General features: G+C 36.4%; 1 long non-coding RNA gene and 1 pseudogene across 1 annotated transcript; one reads left to right on the top strand and one right to left on the bottom strand.

Moving 5' to 3' along the window:
• Nucleotides 1–4487: 4487 nt before the first annotated feature.
• Nucleotides 4488–18194, bottom strand: LOC121991123 (annotated as a pseudogene).
• Nucleotides 6267–6716, top strand: LOC121990296. Its single transcript, XR_006114539.1, has 3 exons — nucleotides 6267–6312; nucleotides 6398–6502; nucleotides 6704–6716. It is a non-coding gene; the product is annotated as an uncharacterized LOC121990296 (long non-coding RNA).
• Nucleotides 18195–18757: the final 563 nt, after the last annotated feature.

Genomic DNA, 18757 nt, shown 5'->3' with positions numbered 1-18757 from the left:
TGATATCATTAATTGGCTTGTAAGATTTTTGAAAAACCTTAACCCAATTTCTCTTCTCCTCTCCCTCTCCCCTCTCTCTTTGTCGCTGCCAACAAGGGGAAGCCTTTCCCCTTGTTTTCGTGACCACCACAAGGGAGAAAACTCTCCCTTGTGTGCTTCTCTTCCTCTTCCTCTTCCTCTTGATCCCTCTTCTTCGATCATAGCTAGTAATTTTTGAAGGAGAGACTTATACTCAAGGAGTTGTCATAAGGAGCTCGGCGTGGATACGAATAGAGGCGAGGTTCGACAACGTCGCTATAGTTGATGCCCTTCTCGTTACAGGTCATCAGTAAGGTACACCTGACGTAAATTTACTTTTCGTAAAAATTTAATTATGCGATCATGTTTGGCATGTTATATCCTTGTATGCGTATGGTGTGTGTGATGTAATAATTTAGGAATTATTATTGTTTTATTTTTCTATGCGCATATTTACGAAACATGTTTTAGCACACACCACATCGGGCATATCCCAACACGACTACCAGGATATCGGCCAGGAGATTGGGGTGGGGAGCCAAATAACAAAGTACTTGTCCCTCCAATCAGTCCCTTGGGAAGGAATCTTATCGAACAGAGTAGTGTTGGGACGGGCACGGAACCAAAATAGACCTTCGATTATTTGTTAAGAGTAGAAAAGATAATGGAACATTTGAGGGGTTAGAGGAACCTTGAATACGTGAAACACAATAATGATGCCATACAGAAGGTGAATGGAGTTGGGGACTAATTGTTGAAAAGGAATATGTAAATAATGGCTCACCTCAACAAAAAATGATGGGATAGGACAGCACAGGCCGACCAAGACTTGCTCTTTGAAAATAGCCACATAACTAGTGGAGGGAATGTGATGATGATCTTGGTTGGTAGGTACAATTATATGCATAGAGCGGGGGACCTCGTTAGTAAATCGGAGGTCGTCTAAGTCTACCTCATTAAAGATGAAAGTAAGAAAGGTGTACCACACACCTAGAACATTCATGGTCGAGTTCAAGGGAAAGAAGCAAAGAAAAGCAAAGGGGAGGAGAGTTCACTAGAGCTCGTGACAGTCAACGATTAGAAGGAAGCGAGAAGAAAGAGCACTAGGGTTTTAAAGGCAACCCTTCAAGTCCCCTTTTAAAAGGGACTATTAGATTGGGGTAAAAAAAAAAGTGGGTTAATTACCATGGTCGTTGGATCATAAAGAAGATGAACCACTGTACGTATGGAAAAGTGTGTGTCGGTTATCATGTCAGAAGAATGAGGTTATTAGACATGCATCGCCAATAGGAGATGCACATGTATAATGGAGGTGATAGGCAAATCATTATTTCGAATCATCAGCACACGTATCAAGGTGAACTTTTACTTATCTTTAGTGATCAAGTCATTTAAAGGCCAGTTGGCTTTAATTCCGACCGGGGTTTTAGGATCTCGTCCCGCTCATCTCTCATGTCATCCTTATTACATATCCGATTGGCCTAAAGTATGGTCGAACCTTTTTATTGTCGAAATTGTCTAGCGAGTTTTAATGCTGGACAGACTTAACTCTGGACGATCCCTGAAGGTTACATCCTTACATAAGCAATCTTTACTATACATCTAAGCGGCTCAAGATCCAGTCAAACCCTTGATGTTTTGTTACCCGAGTGGTCAAATGCCTGAACTTTTGAGTCAAGATGAAACTAGGACACTTCCACTTAAGCATGTGGAATACTCACAAATACTTAAGGAAGATAGTAGCATTACAAGATTAACCATACACTAATAGGTAGATAACATCTAATTACATGGAGAGAAAGTTAAAGGGAGAAGTTTTTCTTGCCCATGACCGGGGCTAATATAGGAAACATGTTACAGAAGCTTAGGGACAGTACAACAAATATGTCTTTCCACAGCGTGTAAATATGACTTTTCGCAGCGTGTAAATATGCTATCCGTTGCTCACATTGCACGCTGCACAACTGCAAGCTGTTAAAATTCATAAAACTTCAACAGCGCTTGTCGCCTGCTACAGTGAAGAGCATTCCTAGTGCATGTTGTTGTTAGTTGGTCCTAGGAAGATCGTACCGGTTCCACTGTACAAAAATTTTGTACAAGTGTTAAACCTTTCCTAAACAACCTATTGTGTTCTTTAGAAGTTAAATTAGGAATCGTAAACGGAACTTAACATTATTGATTCCAAATTTAACTTATCTGTTTTTAATGGTTTAGACTCGGATCGCAAGCAGAACTTAACACTATTGATCCAAATACACCTACGTTATAAATTCAATTAAATATTAATTTCCAAAATTGGCTTCCAGGTTAAACATGGCGAGGCACTAGGCCTTCTTGGATATGGGAGCAACCACCACTTCTTAGACAAAGTCTTTTAAGGAAAGTTAATATTTAATTTCCTTATATAACTCTAGGTTTAACCAAAAAGAACAATCAAATCACAAATTCAAAAAATAAAAAGAAAACACAAACTCGAATTACAATTCGAAAAAATAGAATCTAATGCCTCTTGTGTTTGGAATTCTTACAAAGAAAAAATAACTAGCATGATGCGGAAGAAAATTACTAGTTATACCTTTTCTTTGTATGCTAATAACCTTGAGATCTTCTGCCGTATTCCTCGCCTCGCCTTGGACCTCGTGTGGGCGACGATCCTCCAAGATGAACACCACCCAAAGAGCTTCTCCTCCTTCTATATGTTTCGGCCACCACCACCACCAAGGAGCAAAAGAGAGCAAAGGGAAAAGAGAAGGAGAGAGGGTCGGCCACAAGAAGATCACCAACAAGAGAATAAGAATTGTTATCTCATGAGGCCGCCTCTCCCCTTCTTTTATATTACTTTCCCAAGGCAAATAAGGGAAGATTTTTTACAAAAATTAAAATCTTCCTCTTGTTTTTCCTTTTCCCTTTTTATTTTTCCTTTTCTTTCCTCTTGATTGATTCAATCACCAAACATGGATTGATTGGCTTGATTGGCCGGCCCCTTGCTTGGGCACTAAGCAAGGGTGGCCAGCCACATCATCAAGGAGAGAAAAAATAATTTTTATAAAATTTATAAAAGAAGAAATCCTTTTATAAAATTTTACAAGCTCTCTTTCCTATTGTGGATGTTAAAAAGGAAAGTTTTAAAAATTAAAATCATGTTTTAAAATTTAAAACTTTTCTTATAAAATTTCCTTTTTAAACATGATTAGAAAATTTTAATTTTAAAACTTCTCTTCCTTTTTTCTAAAAACCATGAGGATGGTTAAAAAAGGAAAGTTTTAAAACTTTTAAACTTTCTATTAAACCATGTGGCCTAATTCAAATAAGGAAAGTTTTATATTTTAAAAACTCTCTTTTAAAACTTGTAGTTTTCTACAAAGAGAAGATTTTAAAAAATTCAAAACACCCCTCCTTATTTGACATATTATGGTCGGCCCCTCTTTACTTGGACACCAAGCAAAGGGCCGGCCCCTTTGTGAAGGAGATTGGCCGACCCCTTTGGCTTGGTCACCAAGCCATGGGTCGGCCTCTTCTTGTACACCAAGAAGGGCTTTATATGGGTGGACTTGAGGCTTTGATGAGGCTACGACAGGGACCTAGAGGAGAAATTGGTTTTAGCCTTTCGATGAGCTTGAGTATCTCGTGTTCGCCCCGAACACACAACTCAAGTTCATCAATAATAACTCATTCCACTAGAGAGTTATTATTGCACTACCGCACCAATCCCAAATTACATTATGGGCTCCTTCTTATCATGAGTGTGTAAGTCTCCCTGTGTTTAAGATATCGAATGTCCATTAATTTAATTGAGTTACTGGTAAGTCACTATAATTAATGTCTTAGTCCAAGAGTAGTACCACTCAACTTCATTGTCATGTCGGACTAAGTCCACCTGCAGGGTTTAACATGACAATCCTTATGAGCTCCTCTTGGGGACATTCTCAACCTAGATTACTGGGACACAGTTTCCTTCTATAATCAACAACACACACTATAAGTAATATCATTTCCCAACTTATCGGGCCTATTGATTTATCAAGCTAAATCTCACCCTTTGATAAGTTAAAGAAATAAATACTAAATATATGTGCTTGTTATTATATTAGGATTAAGAGCACACACTTCCATAACAACTAAGGTCTAGTTCTTTTATTAAGTCAGTATAAAAGAACTTACCTAAAATGGTCCTACTCAATACACTTAGAGTGTACTAGTGTAATTTATTAGTCAAGATAAACTAATATATAATTACACTACGACTATTCCAATGGTTTGTTCCTTTTCATCTTAGTCGTGAGCAACTGTTTATAATTTATAAAGAACTGATAACATGATCTTCTATGTGTGACACCACACACCATGTTATCTACAATATAAATTAATTGAACAACTACACTTATCACATAAAATGTAGACATTTGACCAATGTGATTCTTTTATTTCAAAAATAAATGTTTACAAAAACTAGGCTTTTAGTATACATTCTAACAGTTGTGTGCTGTAGTTATGAGCATACGCAGCACGCGCCACGAGCTGTAGTTAAGAGCAGTCGACAGTATTCGCAGCGCACGCCACACGCTGCGATTAAGAGCATTCATAGTACACGGCGCACGCTGCAGTTAAGAGCAATCGACAACATTCGTAGTGCACAATGCACGTTGCAGTTACTATCATTCAAATACCGCATACAAATACTACACACAAATTATAATAACACATACAATTATAATACCACACAAATTATAATATCACATACATATATCACACACATATACCACATACATACAATTATACAATCAAAACTCAAATAATTATAATATTACATTCAACCATAAACATCACACTTAAGTAAAAAAATTCAAAATAGTAATAAAAAATTTACTTAGTAACATAATTGTTTTCCTATAAAAGAGTATATGACTTTAAACTAAGTAGAATTTATATTAATTAGTCAGACAAAACTATAAACTTAAATAACCATGCAATTGTACTTTCTATTACATCCTTGAGAAAATGGGCGCATGAATGCATCATCATACTTCTACTAATAATGATGAACCATGTGAGTTGGTTTTGTGAGGAGTAGTCTAAGATTGGATGGTCAAGTTATATATTCCCCCTATTTCATCTTCTGAGGCCTGTCCATTCTCCATTAGCGGCAATAGGAGAGATTTGGGGGTTAATGGATCAGAGAACATGTTGCTGAAGTATTTAGCACTATGCGATAATAAGAACCTCAAGAGCGACTTCGTCATCAATCCAAAAACCTAGGAGGCATCATAAGGTAGTAAAACAATCAGAAATTTCACTCTAAAAAACAAAAAAAAAAGACCACTTATGCATTTGATAATCACCAAGTTGATTATTTAGTTAGCTTGAATATTGCAACAAATTTGAATTCAGAAGGTCACAAACATAACAGGATTTGGTATGTATTTCGTACTTTCGCAAACACAAAGACTTACCACAGTGCTAAAGAGCACATGTAAAATACCGGAAATAGGCGAATATGAATAAGGGAATTTTTGGAAATTTTTCGGGAATTTTTCGGAGCTCGTACGGGCGAGTTGACGGGGATAAAAATGGGATCCGGAAAAGCCTGTTTAGGCGACCCGTTTAAGCGAGGAAATGTTTATATTTACATTTCCTTTTCTTTTATTTCTTTTTATTTTCTTTTTATTCCCGTTTTCTTCCTCGCTGAGACCCCCGCGTGCCCGAGCGGTTCCCTTTCTTCTCCTTCTCGTTTCTTCTTCTTCTCTGTCGCCACTCCGACGCGGAGCTGAGCGATCCTCCGGCAGCCACATCTTCTTCCTTCTTCTTCCCCCGTCGCCGACTCCTAGCCCTAACCGGCGCCGACAATTTCTTCTCCACTGCCCGCACCGGCGTCCTCTCCGATCTCCTCACGGCGCCACCTTTCCTCTGTGCCCTAGCCAGCCCCGGCCGACCAGCGACTTCTCCTCCCTTTCTCTGATCCGACGAGCCACCGTCGACCGAAGTCTTCTTCCTCTTCCTCCCTGTCCAAGCGGCGGCGACGCACGGAGCACCGCCCTTTTTCCTGTGCCCTAGCGTCGGCTCGCCGCCAAGCCTAGCATCTCCACCGACGTCGAGCAGTGCCGGCGACTCACCCCGTGCCCTAGCCGAGCCCTTGCTGGGGAGTTCACAGCCGCCAGCCACCGAGCACCTTCGATTACTGCCATCGTGCCCTAGCTACCCACCGGCGTCGCACGGAGCAGCGTCGCCTCTCGCTGTGTCGCCTCTCCACTGTTCTTGATCATTCCTTCTTTGTGGTGAAGTTAGGTCACAGTTGGGGTAAGTTGGATTCTTGGTAAGAAATTTTGTGTTATGTGATTGGATATCTTGATTTGGTGATGTTCACATCTTATTAATCTGACAGTGGGGAAAAGATTTTCCGTAGGGTTGCTTTACTGTGGATTTATTCTAATTCCAGCAGCAACTATCTCTTGGCGTTGGATCAGTGATTACAGCTGTGGAATTTAAGGTAAGGTTTAGGGTTTTGATCTTCGTTGTAGGTGATTTCTAGTTGTGTTAGCAATACTTGTTAACTTAAGTTTAGAAATAAATCTAAAGGTGTAATTAGGGTTAATGAAGCTAACCCTAGTTGGTCGATGGATTAGAATTTAGTTTGGCTAATAGTTGTATGATAAATTAGCTAAACTAGACATTACGTTTGATGCCACAGGACTTTGACGCGAGATGAGTATCTCGGAGTCAGATTGGACTTTTCTATTTTCGGAGGCGGGTACTTTTGACTTATTGTCTTTGATATGCTTAGTAATGAAAATAATATGTTGCATTAATTGTGTTTCCTATTTGTTTCGGTTAATCACTGCCCAATACATGTTACCTGTTTGATTGATTGTTTGTTTGCATCTCGTATTGATCTTGTACCGATCTATCATGCTCATGGGTAGTGATATAACCATGTTTCACATGTTCAGGACCTAGGTTTGATACCTTTTTGATCAGTATGTCTTGATTTGATCTATTCACTATGGTGCCCATTGTTATATGCCCAGAGGTTGGTTTAGTATATTACCATGCTTAGTGACATGCACCATTTGCATGATCGCATGCTGTGCGATAGATTGCTCCATTATTGTCGAGCACTTTGCCAGTTTTCATCACTGTTCGGTGCTCCGTTGTGACGCTCATGGGTAGCGTGACACAGCGTGGTAGCACGTCAGTTTGACTCTTCCAGTGCTCCGTTGATCCGCTCAGGGGTAGTGTGACGCAGCGTGTAGCACGTTAGAGATTCCTCCCCGTCATAGTGTACCGGGAGATGTGAGCATTGCGCTCCCCCATTTATGATTTGGGGTAGGAGTACGTATGTACTCCGACAGCATCCCGTCCACTCGATCACTCATCAGGAGTAGTGTTGCTGAGTGCACGGTTGTCACAGCCCTACCCACTTGGTCCCACTTTTGTTGTGAGTTGGCTGACTGGCGTCAGGGGTGACCATGACATTGGCATTATATGCATGATGCATTTATTGTTTGTGATTGTGTTTGCTGCATTTATATGCTGCATATTGTTTGGATACCTATGTTTGACATGCATACAGGTCTTCTATACCTTTCGGACTGTTTTTCCTTATACCGGGTCCTGGTTAGTACAGATTCTCTCCTGTCTTCTTCGGTTTGTATTTACCTTTATCTTTATCAGGAGACTGTACGCATGATTAGTGCTAGGTGTTATTTCTTTACTTTGCATATCAATTGTACCTGCTGAGTGTTGGACTCACCCCGCCTCCATTGTTGATATTTTCAGGTTGATGCTGTCCGGAGGGAGTTCCAGTCGCTAGTCCCCACTGCACGTAGTGCTAGATCCCCTGCAGATCTCGAGGATTGATTGACTTTTGAGTTTTCTTCTCGTTTGTCTATGTTTAGACTTGATTTGTTTGATACTTGGACGTTGTATTTATTTTTGTGATGTCGATGGATTTTATTTGGTCTTATTCTACTACATGACTGCCGGGTCAGCATAAGAGGTGAGTTTCGTCGGATTTGAGTTTTACGAGTGTAGTTGAGTAGGGTGGTTTTCGAGTCAGAGTATTACTGCTTGTTTGATTATATATAACTGCGTGGATGTTGTGTGGTTGTGTTATATTTATTGTTATTATTCCAGCCGCATGTGGCTGAGGTATGGAGATATGTAGAAAGTTTCAGATTGTCCGCCGTACAGGGGAGATGCTGCCAAAATTTCTTCGAACGGGAACTCCTCTGGGGCGTGACAGCACAATAAAGATAGTGCTAGTGATCATAATTGCATTTCCTCACAGTTGAACATGTCTCGATCTTGCAAACTATAAGTTTAATAGATATATACTATCAAAATTTGTTAAATCAAATGAAAATTGAAAATACTTTCGTCTTTCAAATCATCTATTTGAATTAGATTATCAAAAGAACTATAGGGTGACAAAAAATTCATGCTAAACAGTAGTTGAATGTTTAGAAATGTATTATAATATAACATTACTATTTTGATTGAACTAGACATATAATAAATTAGGGAAAACATCTATGCCTCCTTATTTAATATTAATAGATCTATCATGAAAAAACACAAAAAGAAAAAAAAACTTCAAATTTGATAACCTGATTATAAGCAAGTTCTATGGGCACTGCACCTCTCATGAGACCTGCCAACCATATTGTAACCTGTCTAAATTTGTGTAAATTTATTAATAAATCAATCTAATGAACTTAGTGAAAATGATTTTATATCCACTTGTTGTTTGAAAATGATTCTATCGTCTAGAGATTTTTTTGTTAGGTTGGATAGAAATGAGAGTGGAAATACAAAAGTAGCTCGACCAACGAAAACTAGCCCTAACAAGATCGAGCTGATCTGAACTAATTTCCTAGGGCTACAAATTAAAAAAGCACATGAATGTTACTTTAGAATCAATATTAGTTGGAGTAAAGAGAATCAGAAATGTTATTAAGTATTAGGTGCAGCAGATTAAGTCCTGTATTATTAGTACTTGCAGGTGTTTATGGTTTTATCATGAGTCCTACAAATTTCATGTAAGTGTTTCATATCAAGACACATGCAATGTTTTTTTCCAAACCATACCAGCTACTAACAAACCTCCATTTTTTGATGTCCAATGCATCCATTCCAACATAAAGAAATAAAAAGGTTTCTGCAATGAAAGATAATGTGGAAAATGTGTGCTTAGAGCTACCAGAAAGGAAAGAAGAGAGATGGACAATAATTAGTGGACTCTATTTGATCAGTGGGATGCTTCAAAACTAAGTTAATCAACAAATACAAAATAAAGGTATTGAGATCATTTGTAACACACTTGATAGTATTCTAGAGCCCTTTGTGACATTATGTTAGGTATAGTGTGACATGACTATCCCACAAAAGAATACTGTGAGGATGCCGCTTAGATCCAACAACTGCATGCAACATAAAACAAAGCCTAAGAAAATAAACAAGTCTACAAATTATCTTTAAAAAATAGATTAAATATTTTTAGATCATACAAGATGATATTTATCTTTAAAAATATAGAACTAGTAGTAAAATGCATGAAGTAATATCATACAAAAGCTCCGAGGAGCGTGCCGGTGAGAAACAGATATCCAAAGTTTGCCAAAAATTTCAATACAATTATGGCATTGATGTGAACAAGATCAAAGTTCTGAATTACATTGAAGAGCATGACAGACATTAACAACTCCTTTGCCAAATACCAAGCTATATAATAGAGGTGTTTCATCTTGAATAAGAATCTGTTTTATAGAAATCATTTTGTGCGTTAAGTATTTACTTGTTCAGCTAGAACTAATGAATACAGAAGTCTTCGTTACCTGTAAGGTGTAGACAAAATCCGTGGCAGAAAATATGGTACCTATTGCTACATGAACAAAAGAAAAGGAATAAATCAGAATAAGAAATTATGGTAGATCACTTGGACAAGTGAAAGCAAAGATATGCATTATAAAGAGACAAAAAAATACCAAGAAAGTCTTTGATATCTAATGAGCCATATCCATTTTCTAGAACAATGCAACTGCCCCTATGTTTACCACCAAAGGAATAAAATATATTAGGCATGATTAACATTGTTATCCTGTGTCATGCACTTGGAAAGAAATCTTGAAGATCACTTTTTCACAAGGCAATACACTTTTGTTAAAAGAAGATATTTGCACAATCAAACTCTCAAATCCCCAAAAATATGAACAAAAAATAAAACAAGCTTGAAATCCCAAACTCTCTAGCATTTAGAAACAAACTTGAAGTCCCCACCAAGCATGAACCCCCATATGAATTCTGTGTAGGATCGATGTGTGCTAGAGGGGAGTGAATGGTACTCGTTGCTTTCAATTTCATTTAAAAATAATCTCAGAGTAAGACGCAGCAAAATAAAGAAAGAAAACAAAAAGCAAGCACTAACATAGTTTGTTTTTACTTGGTTCGAAGTCTGTGACAACTCCTACTTCAAAGCTCACACTCGTTGAGTGTTTACTTTGGGCAATTCACTATCAGTTCATAAATCACAATTACAAAGATAATTACAATAACATATACGTTAAATGCTGTAAAAATTATACCGACGACTTTTGAAATTTGGAGAGTCGTGCTTTCGGTCGTCAAAGTTGCATCACGGAGTCACAAGGTCATCCTTGAAGAAACGCGCAAGAGAAGAATCATAAGAATGAGTTGTGTCTGATACACTACTTGAAGAAGACATATATAAGCTGTTGAAGGTGCCTTCAACCTCCTTGAAGGCACCTCCAGCTCAAAAGTTTACCCCCGCAGCGTCGGAGATGATAACTCCTGCAATCTGTGAAAGTTATCCCTTTGAAGGCGCCTTCAAGTGTATGGAAGGCACCTTCCATCCAGTATCCAAGGCACCTTTAGGTGCTTCAAAGGCACCTCCGCACCTCTTCCGCACGGGCCTTCGGCTAAAGCAGCTGAGGCACCTCCAACAGCCCTGGAGGTGCCTCAGACACTGTTCTTCTGAGTTTTTTATTATGCATCTCACTTCCTGCAAGACATATTAGTCTATATACAAAGTATATCATGCAAGACAAAGTTAGCACAATAAAATATGAATAATAAATTATTTGACAGCCTCCGGCCTATCCGATTCTGACTTTCAGATTTTTTGAAAACCCTAGGTCGAATTGACGCCTAATGTTCCTTCAACGGGGAACGCATCCTCACCTACTCCTCTTAGGAGAAATTACCCTTTGCCTGACCGGTCCTCCAGACTGATTGGACTTTTGTACAACGTCTGAAGCTTTAGGACTTCATACTGAACGTCCGCTGCATGACCCGTCCAGACTTCCACCTGGTTTGCGACCACCAGGATTTTCACCTATAATCCCTGACTCTAGGATTTCGCCCAAAGTGCTCCACCCTCCAAGATTTCACCCAGCCCCCTATGTTGGAGTGTATACTAAAAGCCTAGCTTTTGTATAAATATTTATAAAAATCACATTGGTCAAGTGTCTACATTTATATATACCAAATGTAGATGTTCAATTAATTTATATTGTAGATAACATAGTGTGTGGTGTCACACACAGAAGATCGTGTTATCGGTTCTTTATAAATTATAAACAGTAGCTCACGACTGAGATGGAAAGGAACAAACCATCGGAAAAATCATAGTGTAATTAGGTATTAGTTTATCTTGACTAATAAATTATACTGATACACTCCAAGTGTATTGAGTAGGATTATTTTAGGTAAGTTCTTTTTGTACTGACTTTATAAAAGAACTAGACCTTAGTGTTGGGACCAATGTACCGCTAGAGGGGGGTGAATAGTGTCTCACCCAAATCGATGTCTTCTTACGTATTCGTTAGTGCGCAAGCGGAATAATACAATACAAATTATGAATACGAAAGCTAAAGATAAAGAAAAGAACAAGCAAACCAATGCACGTCGATGTAACGTGGTTCGGAGATGATGCTCCTACTCCACGGCTGTCCGTAAGGTGGACGATCCCTCAATCCGTCGGTGGATTAGTCCCCGGAAACTCCGGCTAGCTCAAACCGCTCCTTGTGGGTGGAAAAACCTCACCACAACTTCAACCAAGAACACTTGGACACAAGAGATCCTTGAGCACTTTAGTGACTACTAATTAGGCTTTAACCAAGTCTAATTTTGTCACCTTGGCCGGTCATCCCAAGCTCCTTCTTATAGAGCTTGGAACAAATCAGTAAGCTGATTTGCCCGTTACCAGTCGACTGCATCAACGGCTCTCTACAGTGCACCAGTCGACTGCTACAGTGCTGCTGCAGTAACGCTATAGTATTGCTACAGTAACGCTACAGTACTGCTACAGTAAACCCTAATTTTAGGATTTTACCTCGAGTACATTCACTCAGCACTCGTTCTCGCCCGACCAACCTAGACCTAGCCTTCTAGCCTCCTCTATCAGCCTTGCGTCCCTCGGATGCCTCCCCATCCTTCACGTCTTGCCTTCTGGAGCTTCCATCGGCCTTGTCCATATTGTCGGGTCTTCCTTTGCCAAGAGGCTCCTCACCTCCGGGACTTCATCCATTGCCAAGTCACACTTGGACTTACGTTGCCAAGACTACATGCTTGGACTTACACCGCCAAGACTCATTCTTGGACTTTCCTCCTTTGCCAAGATCACACTTGGACTTTCCTTGTTGTACCTGTATCCTGCACACTCACAATGCATATCAAATACAACAATAAACCTAACTTGAACCTTTGCCCAAACATCAAAACTTAGGGCACCTAGATTGCTTCAACACTTAGTTATTATGGAAGTGTGTGCTCTTAATCCTAATATAATAACAAACACATATATTTAGTATTTATTTCTTTGACTTATCAATGGGTGAGATTTAGCTCGATAAATCAATAAGTCCGATAAGTTGGGAAATAATATTACTTATAGTGTGTGTTGTTGATTATAGAAGGAAACTGTGTCCTAGAGAGTTAGGTTGATAATGTCCCCAAAAGGAGTTCATAAGGATTGTCATGTTAAACCCTGCAGGTGGACTTAGTCCGACATGATGATAAAGTTGAGTGGTACTACTCTTGGAACTAGATATTAATTAAGTGAGTTGTCAATAACTCATTTGAATTAATGGGCATTCGATATCTTAAACACAGGGAGACTAATGTACTCATAATAAGAAGGAGCCCAAAATGTAATTTGGGATTGGTGCGGTAGTTCAATAATAGTTCTTTAGTGGAATGAATTATTATTGATGAAATTAATTTATGTGTTCAGAGCGAACACGAGATGCTTAATTTCATCGAGAGACCAAAACCAATTTCTCCTCTCGGTCCCTATCGCAGCCTCTTAATTATAGAGTACTATACCCACCTATACCCACCTTCTTACCCATCCTATAGGGCCGGCCAAGCTAGCTTGGAGTTCAAGCTAGGGTCGGCCAAAGGCATGGTTCATGGGTTCATGAGGTGGTCGGCCCTAGCTTGAACCCAAGCTTAGGTGGCCGACCCTATTAAAATAAAAAGTAATTTTATTTTTTAAAATTTTTCTTATGTGGATTCTATGATTTTAAAAGAGAGTTTAAAATTTAAATCTTTCCTTTTATAGCTTTCTACAAAATATTAAGAAAAGATTTGAAATCTTTCCTTATTTGTAGATTGAAAGGTAGATTTAAATTTTGAGAAAACTTTCCTTTTTTAACCATGTTCATGCTTTAAAAGAGAGTTTAAAAATTAAATATTCTCTTTTATTAGTTTCTACAAAAGATTAAGAAAAGATTTGATATCTTTCCTTATTTGTAAATTGAATGGAGATTTTAATTTTTAGAGATAACTTTCCTTTTTGGAAATCATCCACATGTTTAAAAGAAAGATTTTAATTTATAAAATTTCCTTTTTACAAACCACACCACGAAGGGAAAAATTATTGGAGAAATTTTTTATAAATTTCCGGAGACAAATTAGGAAGTTTTAATTCTTATTATAATTAAAACTCTCCTTGTTTATAGCTTATAGATGTGGCCGGCCATGTAATGTGAGAAGAGGAAATGATTTTTAATTAAATAAATTTCCCTTTTCATGGCAAAAGAATTAAGGAAGTTTTTTATTTAAATTTTCTTATTTACCAAGACCAAGGATTATAAAAGAGGGGGTAGAGGTGCCTTCATGGGTAACGACTCTATTCTTTTTCTTCCTCCCTCTCTTCCTTGGTGGTGTGGTCGGCCCCCTCTTTTTCTCTCCTCTCCTTATTGTGGCCGAAACTTCTTCATTGGTGGAGTTCTCTTGGTGGTCAGATCAAGCAAGGAGAAGAAGGAGAGAAAGGAAGCCTAGTCTCTAGCATCCCTTGGAGCATTGGTGGTAGCCGAACCTATCCATCAAGAAGGACTCTTGGTGGCCGAAACCTAGAAGGAAGAAGAAGGTGCTTGGTGGTTCTCATCTCAGAAGATTGTTGCTCACACAACGTCCGAGGTTAGAAGAGGAATACGGTAGAAGATCAAGAGGTTATTTGCTTACAAAGAAAGGTATAACTAGTAATTATTTTCCGCATCATACTAGTTTTCTTTGTATAGTTATTTTTGAAAATACCAAACACAAGAGGTATATGATTCTAGAGTTTTTCGGATTTGTTTCAAATTTGTGTTTCTTTTGATTTATTTTTCGAATTTGTGATTCGATTGTTCTTTCTGGTTAACCTAGAGTTATTTAAGGAAATTAAATATTAGCTTTCCTTAAAAGGCTTTGTCTAGGCGGTGGCGGTTGCTCCCATATCCAAGAAGGTCATGTGCCTCGCCATGCAGTCCTGGAAGCCAATTTTGGAAATTAATATTTAATAGAATTAATAACATAGGTGGATTTGAATCAATAGTGTTAAGTTCCGCTTGCGATTCAAACTTAAACCATTAAGCACATATAAGTTAAATTTGGAATCAATGATGTTAAGTTCCGTCTGCGATTCCTAATTTAACTTCTAAAGAACACAATAGGTTATTTAAGGAAAGGTTCGACACTTGTACAAAAAAATTTTGTACAATGGAACCAGTACGATTTTCCTAGGACTAACCAACACCCTAGACCAAGACTTCATTGTCTAACCGCAACTAGAACTTTCCACCTGCCTAGAGTCCACTAGAACTTTTACTTAAGAGCACTTATGAATTTCCTGCATGTTCATTCACACTTGTTAGACAACAAGTAACCTTAACTTTGAACCATTTGCTATAATCAAAACACATGTTCGATCGTCTAGTGCTCCCTGCACCAATAATCTCTCCCTTTTTAATTATGGCAACCGAGTTCAAAGTTAAGTAAAGCATAATAAAAATTAATGTAACATAAGGATTTAGAGCATAAGCATAAGTAAAACAATTTGACATATTTAAAAAACTCTCCCTTATTCTCTCCTTAATAAAAAGTTATATGTTTAACTTAACTTTAATCTTTCTCTCCCCCTTTGACATACATCAAAAAGATACTAAGTTAGAGAGAAAATTAATTTGTAAAGATAGTTAAAAAAATTCTTGCTTTTAATCTCTTTAAAAATTTTAATTTTAACTTTAATTCTAAATCATCACTTTAAATAAATTTAGCTTAAAAAGGAGTTACTTAGCTTTGAAAAGGATTTAAAACACTTAGTTAAGTACTTAGTTTCATATTTCTATTAAACAACTTAGTTAAGTAATTATCAAAAAAGATTCAAAACAAACTTAATCAGAAGAAGTATTTAAACTTGCTTTTTCAAAAATATTTAAGCTTGCCTTTCAAAAATAGTTTAAACTTTCTTTTCAAAAATAGTTAACCAAAAAAACTTAACTTCCTTTTTCAAAAATACTTTGACTCTTTTTATAAAGGAAAAAAATTAACTTTTAAATTTTGAAGAAATACTTTAACCTAAAAGGATATTTAATTTTGAGAGTAATTAAAAAAAACTTTAATTTTGAGAAAATATTTAACTTAACATAAGTCCTTTCACTTCCCCTTGATTAATGTCCTAAAAAATACAATTAAGTGCCTTAAGTTTTAGGATCCTAGAGTCCAAGCATGAGAGTTCAAAGCAAAAAATCTTCAAAACAATCATCTACTTTCTTGATTTTCCATCTCACCCGTTCTAAATTATTAAACAAGTTAAGCTTATGAATTTATGTGACATAGAGTTACTCTTAATTTTGATGTTGATTGAAAATATTTAAGTTTAACTTTTGAATTTTGATTTGAATTTAAGATTGAATTTTGAAAAATATTAAAATTTTAGATTTTGAAAGATATTTAAGTTTGAATTTTAAAAATATTTAAGTTTGGATTTCAAAAATATTTAATTTTAAATTTTAAAATATTTAAATTTAAAATTTAAAATTTAGAGATTAATTATGATTTAAAAATTAATTAATATTTAAATTATTTAAGATTTTAAATTTTGAAAATCAATTATGATTAATATTATGATTTTAAATTTTGAAAATCAATTATGATTAAAAATTAATAATTAAGATTTTGAATTTTAAAAATTAATTATGATTAATATTAAGATTTAAAATTTAAATTTAAAATTAATTATTATTTGAAAATCAATTAACATTTGAAAATATTTAAGATTTTGAAATTAAAATTATGATTTGATTGGTTTGAACTGGGTTAGACTAATTCTCAAATTAAACCTAAATCCATCTCACCATTTTCTATATTGTTAATCAGGGAACCTTATCTATTTTGTGAGATGGTTAATTTTATCTTTAATTTAGATTCCATTCTAAGGATTGATGTAAACATGAGTTAGACTAAGATTTAACAGTTAGTTAATTAAACACTCATTTCAATAATTAGTTTCCAGGTTGTGGCGAGACACTAGGCCTTATTGGGTATTGGATCATCAACCAATTCTAGACAAAGCCTTTTAAAGAAATTAAATATTTAATTTTCTTCCTAAAAATTCTAGGTCCAACTGGTTAAGTGTAGATCAAGCCTAAGTCTTTATCTATCCTTTCTAGGTTAAGCAATTAGTAATCATGAATGACATGACATTTATAAATCAATTAAGCATATGCATGTTCATGGTAATTATGCATGGATCAACCAAGTCAAGCAATTATTTTAAGTTTAGGATTTATTGATTAGTTTCATAATTAAAAGGTACTTGATTATATCTTGATTTGTAGAGTTTAAGTTTTACCTTAGAATTGTAATCCAAGTCTAGATTTTATGATTTGGTTAAATTATTAACAATCTTTTCTAATTTATCAATTTTACCTTTTTAAATATTATTTATTTTTCTAATTTTTTAAAAGTTAATTTCTTATTTTTATTAAATAATTTTGAGTTATTCTTATATAGATTTGAATGAACTTTATTCCTTGCATTATTAGCATGCATATTTGATTTTTGGGAGGGAACTAAATTAGAGCAATAATGATTAGTTAGGGTATTGACACATGTTACAAAAATTAGATTTTCATGTAATGTAAATTTACTAATCTTGATTTCACCCCTTGGGTTCTTGAGTCTTCTTTTTGGAAATTGACTTTTGTAGTGACCCATCCATTTGCACTTGAAGTGTTCAGTGTATTCCTTCCCTTTCCGAACTCCTAGAATCGATTTCTTCTTCTTTTCCAGTTGTGTCGTTTGAATCTTATGAGTAGGGCACTGGTTTCTATGCTTCCCTCTCTCCCTACACTTAAAATAAATTATTTGAAAATTAAATTTTGAATTTACAATTTTACCTTTTAGCTCCTCCCCCTTGACTGTTGCCATCTTAAATTCAGACTCAGATATTTCTTCCTTGGCTATCAATGCTATGAAATTGGTTTGATCCGATTCTTCTACGTCTGGTTCAGAGGTTGAGTATGGGAATTCATATTCAGGTTTGACTTGGTCTTCTGGCTCTGATGAAATCTCATGAAGCTCGATCAATTTTTCCCAGAGCTCCTTAGCATTGTTGAACTTTCCAACTTCCAACACGATCAAGCTCTTCATTTGTTAGTCCACATAGGAGAGTACAGGTCACTTTTGCATTTGCCTCGATTTTTCTCCTTGTTTGCCCACTTGTTGCATGAAATGGGCATACCTTCTTCGGTGGGGAGTGTAAATTCGATCTAAATTATGGTCCATATCTCTGCCTGGGTCTTTAGTTGGTACTCTATCTGGTCTTTCCAATACCTGAAATTCTCGCCGAAGAAGAGTGGTGGGCTTGCGGTGTCGTAGCCTTCTTGGTAGGCCATTTAGAAAAGATCTTGCACACAATAAGAAAAAGACTTGTCCCAAGACTAGGTCTTGACTTAGTAGTGTGGAATAAAATAATAAAATAAGGGAGTTTCACTAATTTTAAGATAAATTAATAAAATAATAATAAAAAATATTCTGAAAAATTATATTAAATGCGATATTTCACCAACTCTAACTAATGGTGAAAAAAATGAAAGTAAATTTTTTTAAAAAATGGAGGAAAAAAATGAAATGTGTAAGAATAATTTTTAAACACGAACAATGCACAATTTTCTTTTTCAAAAACGAACCTCTTGCTCGATTGGTGGTTTCACCAATTCAGAACAACCTCTCTCTGATACCAATTATAGGATCGATATGTGCTAAAGGGGGTGAATAGCACTCGTGGCTTTTAACTTTGTTTAAAAATAATCTCGGAGTATGATGCAGCAGAATAAAGAAAGAAAACAAAAAGCAAGAACTAACACAGTTTGTTTTCAGTTGGTTCGAAGTCTGTGACAACTCCTACTCCAAGGCACACGTTGTTGAGTGTTTACTTTGGGTAATTTACTATCAGTTC

Source organism: Zingiber officinale, chromosome 6B, assembly GCF_018446385.1.
Source record: "Zingiber officinale cultivar Zhangliang chromosome 6B, Zo_v1.1, whole genome shotgun sequence".
In the NCBI taxonomy this organism is placed as follows: Eukaryota; Viridiplantae; Streptophyta; class Magnoliopsida; order Zingiberales; family Zingiberaceae; genus Zingiber; species Zingiber officinale.
This window is presented reverse-complemented; position numbering and strand designations above follow the sequence as displayed.